The following is a 12,302-nucleotide window of genomic DNA, read 5'->3' on the forward strand; positions in this document are numbered from 1 at the left end:
GGTGATGCCAAGGGTGAGGTTAAATAGAACTGATAAAACTCTAGCTTCTGCATCAGGAAAAGAGATGGGACTGGGGGAGGGGGGCAGGCACCTCAGTAGTTCTACTCAGGAGGGCATTACGCTGCCCTGTGTTTCCTGGACCTTAATTTCCCAAGACCCTGAGAGCATTTCAGGAAACTCACATCCAGTGTTACTTTTCCCTTTAATCCCTGAGAAGTTTCATACAACACTAATAGATTTCCCAGTGGTGAGGTCAATTAAATTCTCGCCTATGACTTGAAATACATTTTATATTTTCCACTTATCCACATACATTTCACAGTGATAATTTTAGGGATACATAATGTTGTTTTTTTTTTAAAGATTTTATTTATTTATTTGACAGAGAGAGACAGCGAGAGCAGGAACACAAGCAGGGGGAGTGGGAGAGAGAGGAGCAGGCTTCCCGCTGAGGAGGGAGCCTGATGTGGGGCTCGATCCCAGGACCCTGGGATCATGACCTGAGCCGAAGGCAGACGCTTAACGACTGAGCCACCCAGGCGCTCCAGGGATACATAATGTTCTATCAGGTTGATGTAACATTATATATGTATACATATATAATATATACATATACATATATATGTGTGTGCAGATGTGTGTGTGTGTGTGTATATATATATATATATATATATAGACAATCCTGATGTTGGGCATTTACGTTGTTTTTCAATATTTTATCTTTAGAAATAATTACTAAAATTTTTCTTTCACCTGTGGAACACTTCCCATTTGATAAATTCCTAGGAATGGAAATGCAGGATTTCTCTTGATTTGATTTGTAGCTCACTCTCCAAAATGGTTCTAATAATTCATAAAGCTATCATAATAAGGATGTTCTAATTTTGCTCCAACCATGTCCACTATCTTAGCTCAAGAGATGCCATAACAAAATATCACAACTGAGTGGCTTAAACAACAGAAATTTATTTCTTACAGTTCTGGAAGTCCAAGGTCAGGGTGCCAGCAGGGTTGGTGTCTGGTGAGGGCTCTCTCTTCGGGTTGCAGATTGCCTCCTCACTGTGTCCTTATATGGCCTTTCTTAGGTGAATGTGGGGGAGATGGAGAAATAGAAAAGACCTGGGGTGAGTAAGCAAACTCTCAGGTGTCTCCTCTTATAGGAGCACTAATCCCATCTTGAGGGCCCCATATGGAAGATACAAGTGACCTCTACTCATCTTAGGTTTTCAGCTGGGACTCTAACAAATAACAAGAGAAAACCAGTTTATTAGCAGATGCAGTGCACATGACATGGGAGAAACCAAAACCAAAAATGACTTAAAATGATGATTTAGAATTACAGCTTATATAGTACCTTCAACAAAGAGCAATAAATCTGTAGAGAAATGACAGAAAAAGGAAAGTAGTTGTAGGCTTCCAAGGGTGGCAACTTGTGGGAAAGTCAATGTATGCAATGAAAGTAATGGAATTCAGGTTTGTTTACAGACTCTTATGAGTCCATCTCTGGGCTGATAAGACTGAGTCTTCAGTAAAAGGAGAATTTATATCTTTCCTTCAGACAGAAAAGGAGGAGTTTTTTCTGCATTAGCTGTTTCTTACCTGCTTTCAGCATAAAATATTTTTTATGTCCAAGAGGTGTATCTGGGGTGACATATTCTGGTTTCCCTCTACCCCATTTTCATGACCTCATCTAAAGCTAATTATCTCCCAAAGGCTCTATCTCTGAATACTGTCACTCTGGGGATGAGTGTTTCCGCCTACAAATTTTGGGGGGACACAATTCAATCCATAGCATCCCCTTTAGGCATTGTGGTTTCTTATTTTTTGATGAATTTTGTGCATATGAAATGATGCCACATGAAGACTCTCTGAAGCTTTATCTTCATTCCTTCCCACCATCTTCCTCTCAGTAAATTTGCCTTTACTTACAATCACTTGGCAAATATCTATTGAGCTTTTATTAAGAATATTTTGTAGAGATGGAGAATCAACCATGAATGAATGAAGTCCCTCCCCTTAAGGAGCTTATATTGGAGAATGGTAGAAAAATATACAAGCCAAAAAAGAAGATAATATCAGACAGTGGTTAAGTGCTACTAAGAAAAATGAAAGCGGAGTGAACATAAATTATGCTAATGGGAAGTTCTAAGTCCTCATTTAAGAGCTCTGGAAGAGTTGGGGAGGACAAGGCAAGACATTAATAAGTCAAGGTTCAAGGTAAAGTTATTATTAAGATGGCTATTATTAACGAGGCTGTTCTGTCCAAGTATTTTGTTATTTTATATAGTTATCAGAAATGTGCTGGAGTTGGATGTAGGATATAAAACACAACTGAAATAGTCATCTGGTTTTGCTTGATCCTTTGACAAAAGGCTTTGTTCATCATTGAGAACTTAATTTTATCCTCAAGTTTCTGAGACTTCGGTAGACCTCTGAACATCTGAAATTTTTTTCCCCAAAGATAAAGATTTTAAGTTGCTTCTCTTCCAACCCATGCTACTGTGGTTTCAGGAGTCCTGCTTCTGAAATCTACTAAGATTTCCAGGGTCCCTTTTAGATACTGGACATGCATATCCTGTTTTAAAAATGGTCATGTTAAAAGAGAGACAACAGGCCCCAAATGGAGTCATTTGTGCAAAGGCCTACATCACAAAGCCAAGACTTAAAACCTAAGTTAATTACAGTCTCAACCTCTCCTAGGAGTGGAGTCTTAAACCAGTGGGTCTATGTATCACTTGGTCAGCACGAATGGGATCACCTGCCTCCATAGGCTCCTCCACCCCCTAAAGGAAGGTGACCTTGCCACAAACAGTTCCCTCTGCTAGTAACTTCCTTGTCCTGCTCCCTTCTGCCTATAAAAGTCTTTCATTTTGTACAGCTCTTCAGAGCTCTTCCCATCTGCTAACTGGGATGTTGCCCAATTCATTAATCATTGAATAAAACCAATAAGAAGATCTTTAACATTTACTCAATTGAATTTTGTTTTTGTTGTTCTTTTCTTTTTTAACAGAGAGGAGAAGAAGGGGTTCATTAGGAGATCCTCTGCAGAGATTGTGTTGTCAGGAAAGTACATCCAAAGAGCTTCCAAATAGACCACAATTAAAAAAAGTGGAAGGAAAGGAAAATTAAGATCACTACCTCACTTTTTTTGTTGTTATTTGGCCAGCCCTGCAAAAAGAATTAGAATGCGTGTTGCATATTTGAAAGCTGCTCAGAGAATGGATCTTAAAAGGTCTTATCACAAGGAAAAGAAACTTTTATAACTATGTATGGCGATGGATGGTAACTAGACTTACTGTGGCAATCATCTCACAATAGAAACACATATGGAATTGTTATGCTGTGCACCTGAAGCTAATATAATAATAATAATTACCTTTTTTTTGTTTTAAAGATTTTATTTATTTATTTGACTGACAGAGAGAGAGCACAAGCAGGGGGAGCGGCAGGCAGAGGGAGAGGGAGAAGCAGGTTTCCCGCTGAGCAGGGAGCCCAACTAGGGGCTTGATCCCAGGACCCTGAGATCATGACCTGAGCCGAAGGTTAACCAACTGAGCCACCCAGGCACCCCATTAATTATCCTTAATTAAAAAAAGAAGAGAGAATGTGTCTAAGAGTAAACAATTTAGTCTGTATTATTTGTTCTTTGCCTCTCCTTTCTTTTATGTCACCATCAGGGTGTTCTTACATTTCCATTTTACGGGGCCAGTTCTGGTGGTGAACAAAGGAAGATAAGGCGGAAATGAGAGTCTGTATGATAGGATATGATTTCAACGGCCTAAACAAGTTAACTTGGACCAAAAAAAAAAAAATACATATAGATATGGATGTGGATAGATATATAAACAAATGGATTACTTTCTCACATCTAGATAGTGTCTGAAATTAATTTAATGTGAGAGAAGGCATTTCAGATCCCCAGGCCACTGAAGAGTAAACTCCAAGTGAGAATATTTACATAGATTATGATTTAATGGTTCCCCCTCTAGACGTCTTTCAATTTAGAAGGAGAAAGGTAAAAATGCAAATAACTTGATGCAAGAACTAATTACTGCTAATGTTATGGGCAGCCTGTGGGCTGCATCAGTCTTCTGTTTGGTTTTGGTAAGCGATTGCAGTACTTACTAATATTATTATTTTAATTTGAATGTCTTACTGGCCAGGACCTGTGCTCTTCAGTTAGTTGTGGATACTGCCTGTCCATTCTTATATTTATATTTGCCTTTTCTACTTTGCTTCTTAGCATTTGAAATTGAGTGTGTGGTGTGTGGCTTTCTTTTGATATAGGGTCTGGGGCTCCTAACAAGAGGAAAAAAAGTAGATACACACGTGCATCTCATACATACCAGGGAGCCCTCACAAGAAACATAAAGACCTAAAGAAATTAGAAACCGAACAGCTTTTCTACTAAGTTGAACAAAGAGTAATAAACTGTGAAACTGTGACCAAAGGGCCCGAGACTAGGGCAGTTGATGGTGGAAAAGAAACTAAGAAGATAAGGGTGAGTTTAACTAATGCTTGTTTGCAGACTCCTCTGGTGCCATCTCTGGGCTGATTACGAGTCTAAAGTCCTCTCCCATAAGAAGACTTTAAATCTGGTCTTTAGGCAGAAAAAAGAGAAGACAGAGCTCTTCCTGCTCTTCCTGCTGCTTCTTAACTGTCTACAGCTCAAAATAATTTGTGAGAGAGGCATATTTTGGGATGACATATTCTGGTTTCTTTCAAGAGCATTGACACAAATTTATTCATTCATCAGGGAGCAAACATTTCTCAAATGCCTACCAAGGGTGCAAGCGTGATGGCTGGCAAAGTGAGGGAGAGAAAGAGAATTCAGATGTGATCCTTGCCTTTAGTAAGCTCAGACCTTCTGGAAGTGTGTTTTAGAGAGAGATGCTGCTTCCCTACTCCTGAGAGTGACCACCTGTTTGGATAATTTGGAACCTATGGGAGGAATCTGGGCATACCTGGCTCAGTTTTACTTTCCTTTTGAAGCAAGCTAACCACAGCATTTCATTATTTAAAACATACTTGGTTCTCACTCCATTTGCAAACCTGAATAGTTTCTACTAACTAATAAAGGTGCTATTTTAGTATTCCAAATTTATGTTTTATCTTATTTCTAAATCTCTAAAAATTATAAATTTATTGAGTTCCTTTTATAACTCTAATAGAGCATAAAAAACAAAATACATTTAAATTATATTTCAAAACAAACTTGAGATGTATCAGGTAAAGGAAACAGATACTGTCATCTGAGAGTTCAAAAAGCCTGTTTTTTGTTGATGACATTAGAAAAGGTGGAATTTGAACTTGGATTTAAGCAGGGGTAATATTTGGCTGGTGAGAGAGGGGAAGCCCATCCAGGTAAGAGCTATAATATGTGCAGAGTCAGGAAATAGAGGGCAGAGAGTAATTTGGATTGGCTGCAGCATATAGCAAGTCAAGGAGAACTGTGAGAAATTGTGTTAGTTGCCAGTGATTGAGAAGCTATAACTTCAGGCTAAAACGATTAGCTTTATTCTGTTGGAATATGAGAATCACTGCAGCAACATTTAAGAGTAGGAAAGTAGCATGACCAAAACCTTATTCATAAAAATAATTTGGGAGTTATAATACATGTCATCTGGGATTCCCTGCTCCCAGGCTAGTTGTGTCCTGACTCCTGAATCGTGATTCTATAGGCCCTTGGGAAACCAAATGCCGCCCAACGATCCCTGAAATTTCTGGGAGCTTATTCCTCATTCTGTACCTTGTCTCCATACTTCCCTAGTCACACATATTGCCTTGTCTGCATCACTAAGGTGTAGCATAGACCATTATTAATCTCCATGAAAAAGGACTGATCAAAAGGCTATGCTTTTCATGAGTTTAGCAACACTTAAGGGAGAACTCACTTAAGCAAATGTTTGAGGCTTTTCACCACACTCTTGCTTCGCTCTCCAACATCTCTTCCCTCCCACATGCTTCAGGGAATCTGTATCTCACAAATCTGTTCAGGCCCTGGAGGATGAAGATGGCATTTCCCCCAAAATTCAAACTTACAGAAAAGTTGAAAGTATAGTACAATGGACATCCATGTGCCCTTGTTAATATTTTATCTATCATCTATCATCTATTTTTTTACCAAACCATTCAAAAGTTGAAGATCTCATGATACTTCACCCTTAAATACTTCAGCACATACATCTAAAAATAAAGATATTATCTTATAAAATCAAAAGTGTTCCTGTCTTTGTAAATTAGCATTATTTTAAAAGTATCACACTGTCCACATTTACATTTTAAATTGTTCCTCATGTGTAATTTTGTCAGGCTGCTTTTTAGGTTTTAACTTTTTTATTGATTTTCAGCAATTTGATTATACTATGATCACGTTGTGTGGCTTTCTTTGTGTTTATTTTGCTTAAGTTTCTGACTTTATTGGGTCTGTGGATTTGTCTTTTTCATCAGATTGGGAACATTCTCAGCAATTATTTATTTAAATTGTTCTTAGTACTTAGAAATACAAACCTCCTTTCACACATAAGGAATACTGCTTGATGTTTAGGCCACAGGGCACTGAGAGACACATTGAGAAAGTGCTGAGAAAACACAAGGGAGAAGACAATAATGCTGATTTGATAATAACTGAAAAAAAAGATCATTTTTTCAAGACTGAGTGATTCCTATACAAAGAAGAAAGCTAATACCAGTCCTAAATATGGCTCATTACATACACCAACTAGACCAAACAGCCAAATGAAATTATTGACCATCCTCTAAAATACATAGTGTAATTGCATACCGAGAATCTCAAATAGCTTTGAGGCACTGCATGATATAGATCTCATTCATTCCCTGTAGCTCCAATTTCTCAAGTTAGGAATCACTTTGTACGTAAAAGTATAATAACATGCCAAACAGGCTCAAAGAGGGTAGTCAGTTAGAAATAAGCTTGGAAAAAAGGACAAAAATATTATGCTTCGATAGGAAGAAATGACAGACAATATATGTGGTTCATATCAATGCCCAAGCCAGTGGCACTGTGCCTGGAAAATCTACTACATAAATAATTGAATAATTATCAAACTTCTAAAAAGTTTATACCATAATCTTAAGAATCTAGTAATTAAGCTTACTAGTAATTACAGGGAGCTATTACATATGTGGGTTGTCTGAACTGAAATACCCCTGCACTCATCATGTTTTTTTTTTTTTTTAAGATTTTATTTATTTATTTGACAGAGAGAGCGAGAGAGCACAAGCAGGGGGAAGAGTAGAGGGAGAGGGAGAAGCAGGCTCCCCTCCAAGCAGGGAGCCCGATGCGGGGCTCGATCCCAGGACCCCGAGATCATGACGCGAGCCGAAGGCAGACGCCCAACCATCTGAGCCACCCAGGCGCCCCTCATCATGGTTTTTATGTGTAGGCCACAGAAACTGAATATGGCTGACGCAAGGAAATTATTTAAAAGCTCTAGGATGGCTCACAGAAGTGCAAAGGAAGGTGCAGGGTAAGGACAATGGCATCTTCACTGCTGAGCACCGCCCGCTGCATAGCGCACCCCTGTTACGGCGAGGAGTCTATGCCCCCGCTCTCACCAACAACAAAACAGATTTTGACGCCACTTTTTTTTCTGTGGGGAGTTCTCACTTTAATTCAAAGCCACATGCCTATGTGCTGGCTGCAGACGAGTTTTGGAAAAATTAATAGACGGCCTTTTCATCTTCTGTATGAGGACCGTGTCTCCCACAAATACTCAAATGTCTGGGAAAACTTTAAAGTAGGATGAAGACAATGTTTACATATTCCAGCCATTTAAATATGAGTATTTTGGGCTAAGACATTATTACCGGTATTCCTTGTCTTAAATGCATGAAAAGTATTATATGTTATCACACTTTGGCCATTAACAGTTTTTTAAAAAAGATTTTATTTATTCATTTGAGAGAGCGCGCGAGAGAGCGTGAAAGAGAGCATGAGCAGGGGGAGAGGGAGGAGCTGAGCAGGGAGCCTGACATGGGGCTTCATCCCAGGACCCTGGGATCATGACCTGAGCCCGAGGCAGACGCTTAACCGACTGAGCCACCCGGGCGCCCCTGCTGTTAACACTTTTGAATCACAAAGCGTTTGTTCCAATTTATACTCTAATCGAGACTGTACATCTTACTCATTTACTTTTTTGGTCACTCTCATTTACTTTTGATTTATGAGTTCTCAAATGACCTCTATAAATCTAGAATGCTATGACTGTATGTAAGTCCTGTATGTTACAATACCAGGAGTCAAGTGTCTTTTATTATTGAGTAAAATCTGCCCCTAACAGCTATGCAAGGTTGGAAAAAGCAATTTTCTTTTACACTAGGTGAGGATATCAGGGAATGAACGGGTAGGCTCTGTAATTTGAATGTTTATTTAGAGCAGGAATAAGCCAGGTAGTCAGACTCATATTGGGATCATATACTTACAGAGAGTCTATATATGCCACTAATTGAATTTCATTCTTATCTCAACATTTTAAATTAATATTGTCATATTTATTTTATAAAGAAATATGAGATTCATACATTCTGAGTACTTTCGGTACAAATTCAAACATCCACACATTCAAAACAAGGGTTGCAGTATTCTCAAGCACATGTATTTTTACAATACCATTCTGCCTCTTGGATTGCCTACCTCTTAGACACATTTAATCCATCCCCAGTAAAAAAGGATATTGGTCACATCCATCACCACCTTTCACTTGTATCACCTACACTCAGACGAAAAGGGTTTGTCTCTATCCGCTGTTAATCTTTATAAGTGAGATAGTCTCTTACGGTTGCAAGTACGTGGGTGGACTTGATCCATGCTATATTGTTTATGCAGGCTCAGAAATACACATTTATTAAGGTCGGAAGAGGAAATGTTAGTTTATGAACCAGAAACTAGAGCTGTGAGGAAATACTTTCAGTATAATACCAGGCTTTGAGTTTGCAGGCCCAAATATCTGCCAAAAAGAAAAAGGGGGCTTGGGAAGGGAGATAATTTAGCTTTTTCACTATCAGTAATGGCTTGTCTTTTATGTTGGGAGAATAGAGAGTTATCAGTGTGAGGTACGTCATAAGTGCTCTGAATTGTAGCATTGTTTTTTGTTGTTGTTGTTCTTTTGTTTTTGTTTGTTTGCTTTCTTCTTTTTCTTTTCTTTTCTTTTTTTTTTCTAGCTTGGTACTGTGCTACGGCCATTTGTGATTCAAGGTACTTTTAATATGAAAAAGTTAGGGAAAGAAATTTTTCAAATAAACCCAAAGTGGTGCAAAGTACATATACATATTATTTGGCCCACTTTGATTCATTTATGTTATCAATCAATAAAATTATTTATTAGGCTTCTATTCTATATTCTGGATTTTCTATATTCTATTCTAAATTCTACTCTATATTCTATATTATGGTCCAGGGAATAATTTAATGTGTGAAGTAGACACACAAACAAATCATTAAAATAAATGATAGCCTGGTAAGTTTAATATAGGGTGTCCAAAAAGTCTTGAAGCAGTTCTAACTTTTAATAAATTCAGAAGGATAAATGACACAAACTTATAAAAATAATCTGAAAATCTAACTATTTCAAGTTCTTACAGATTTATTTAGTTTTTTGCATTTTGTATAATAAATTTTTACTTTTTTTGCTTTGGTCCATCTGATTAAAAATAGCACAGGCTGACTAAAAAATTAAAATGAAAGCTTTATGAGTATATACATAATTGAAATGGTAAACTTTCCAATTGATGTTTTGTTTGTAACATTTATATTCATGAAGTTAATAAAGTTTAAAACTGCATGAAAGTTGTTGAAACAGACTACATTAAAGAGATGCACAAGGTACTTCAGAAACATAGAAGGGCAGGCTACATAGATATCCTGAGTATTAGAAAACAAGGAACTAGCAGAATGAATTACGGAGAGGATATTATGAATAGAGGGAATGGTATGAGAACAGACAGAAAAATAAGCACAGTTTGAGTGTGACACACAGCCAGTCCTCACATCCACAATATTGACCCCTACTTCCTCCCTACTACCCTTCATTCATTGAAGACTTTTATCTAGTCCAGCATTGCTTTCTATCACAGACTTTGCCATCATTCTCAATGCCTTCAATATCTATACGGATGATGTAACCAATAAGGAATTTTTCTCTGTGATCCTTCACTACTTTCTTTTTTTTATTTTATTTTTTTTAAAGATTTTTATTTATTTATTTGACAGAGAGAGACACAGCAAGAGAGGGAACACAAGCAGGGGGAGTGGGAGAGGGAGAAGCGGGCTCCCCACAGAGCAGGGAGCCCGATGCGGGACTCGATCCCAGGACCCTGGGATCATGACCTGAGCTGAAGGCAGTCGCTTAACAACTGAGCCACCCAGGCGCCCGACCCTTCACTACTTTCTACCACTACCACCAAGCTCACACACATTTTGGGTATTTTCATTCCCCTCATGAGCCCTAATGTCTCATTCTGACTACCATTTCTTTTCCTCTCCAATTGCTTGCTCAAAAAGACTCAGGAGACTTTTCTGGGTAATCTTTATGACCTCAGTGAGACATCTAATCAACTGACTCCTCAAATTTATCTGTTCAAAATGTCCACCATTATAAAGAGGAACATAATGGAAAAGGAAGATCAGCCAGATCATAAGTGCACTTAACATCTTTGATGTGATTTGAGTTTCCTGTGATATAAAAAGGCCCCAGCTATGCCTGTGCATAGGGAGAGTAAAGTTTATAACTCGCAGTGAATGTGTTTCCTTTCGAGTTAAACCCTTTTGACTCTTGGGCTCTAAAAATAGGAGGTCATTTATTAGGTCAAAATTATTAGATTACTTAACATTATGCCTTTCCTTCCCCCTCCTTTCCCTCACTGATACTACCTGCTCAGACAGCGCTCTGCAAGCATTTGGGTTCATCTATTGAAAAGCAACAATAACAAAAACAGATTTTGGGTCCCCCTGATGCAGAAGAGATAAGATCTCTCAGACTAAGGTTAGAAACACAGTGGTATTAGAAGTGCAAATATTGATACATAATGGTATCAGAACATATAGCAAGTTTTCAACATCAGTTTCTAGGACAGCCAAAATTTCTCATCTCAATGGCTTTACTGGTGGATATGGTATTTCAGCTTTATATTTTTTTAAGTTTTTATTTTAATTCCAGTTAGTTAACATACAGTGTTATATTAGTTTCAGGTGTACAACATAGTGACTTAACAATCAGCTTAATTTTGTAATCAGTTGACTTCTTTATATCTGAGAAGTGAGGAGGTACTAATTTAATCAGTCCCACTAGTATGATAAAATCTTTACATTTAATCAAATCTGTCTAGAGTGTGCCTTGCCCTTTATGTTTGAACCTTTTGTGGTTATGGCCAGTGGTAGATATTGAAATGTTCTGGACCTTCTAACCAAACATAATTCTCTGGATTTTTCCAAGTTTTTCCACCATATACTCTAGACACATTCAGAATGTTAGGTTGGGGCACCTGGGTGGTTCAGTTGGTTAGTGTCTGCCTTTGGCTCAGGTCATGATCCCAGGGTCCTGGGATCAAACCCCTCAGCAGGGAGCCTTCTTCTCCCTCTCCTCCCCACTCATGTTCTCTGTCACTATTTCTGTCTCTCTCTCTCTCAAGTAAATACATAAAATCTTTAAAAAAAAATGAAAATGTTAGGTATATTTTTAAAAATTTTGACCAACATTCTACTACTGCTTCTAATTTTATAAATTGAGGTATCTCATATTTTCATTAAAAAAAAAAGCAACAGTGCAGGCTTTAGGCAAAAATTCAATTATTGTACATCTATAATGTGAGTAGTTTCTAAAATTAGGACCCACTGTATATATACCAATATATATTTGCCTTTTTTTAAAAAAACCATGTGCCCTACATAGAAGACTTGTCTAAAATGGAATTTGTCTGTGTATTCTGGTAACAAAAATGTTAAATTGTGAGTATTATAGGAGCCTAAATCCAGAATTTTATATGCTCTCTTTGGGGTCAAAACAGGTAACTGGAAAAGTGGGCAACAAACAAGCTATAATCCATAGTGATAATTCAGGTCAAAACAAAGAATTAACTCTTGTGATAATGAATTTAACTATTTTAAAACCAAAAGACAGTAAGGAAAGTCAAAACAGGATCCAAGGAAGAAACAAAGCAGCACTCAATGGAAACCCAAGTCCCGGTCAAACCTCAGCCACTAAAGCCTCATCAATACTTTTAGTTGCTTCGAACCATCTGAGACTAATTCTCAGTATCTGCAGAGGGGTTTTTGTCTTTTGCAT

General features: G+C 37.8%; 1 long non-coding RNA gene across 2 annotated transcripts in view; it reads right to left on the bottom strand.

The window, feature by feature from the left end:
* The window catches only part of LOC135361855 (uncharacterized), a 65,264-nt gene that overhangs the window by 32,019 nt on the left and 20,943 nt on the right, over window positions 1–12,302 (bottom strand). For both annotated transcript variants that reach the window (XR_010405990.1, XR_010405991.1), the window contains exon 3: window positions 977–1,076. This is a non-coding gene — a long non-coding RNA (uncharacterized LOC135361855). The remainder of the gene's footprint in view (window positions 1–976; window positions 1,077–12,302) is intronic.

Source organism: Mirounga angustirostris, unplaced genomic scaffold (genome assembly GCF_029215605.1).
Source record: "Mirounga angustirostris isolate CCGP_5_RB_7025 unplaced genomic scaffold, mMirAng1.0.hap1 SCAF_10, whole genome shotgun sequence".
Classification (NCBI taxonomy): Eukaryota; Metazoa; Chordata; class Mammalia; order Carnivora; family Phocidae; genus Mirounga; species Mirounga angustirostris.